Raw genomic sequence first — 226 nt, forward strand, 5'->3', positions numbered from 1 at the left:
CGCTCAACACATCCAAATACCTCGTTTTTTGGCTTCGTCGTTAAGCGAACAACGCAATACTGCAAACACACTTCAAATACAATAATGTACGACGGAAATAAACCCTAATGAAGGCCATTTATTTATTTATTCTATATAAAACCCATGACGTGCACTTTCCAATTATATGATTTTGGGGGGATTTTTCATTTCCTTGCTGTTTTTGCACTTAGAAAGGAAGACTTTG

The sequence above is a fragment of the Penaeus monodon genome, chromosome 15, assembly GCF_015228065.2.
Source record: "Penaeus monodon isolate SGIC_2016 chromosome 15, NSTDA_Pmon_1, whole genome shotgun sequence".
Lineage (NCBI taxonomy): Eukaryota > Metazoa > Arthropoda > Malacostraca > Decapoda > Penaeidae > Penaeus > Penaeus monodon.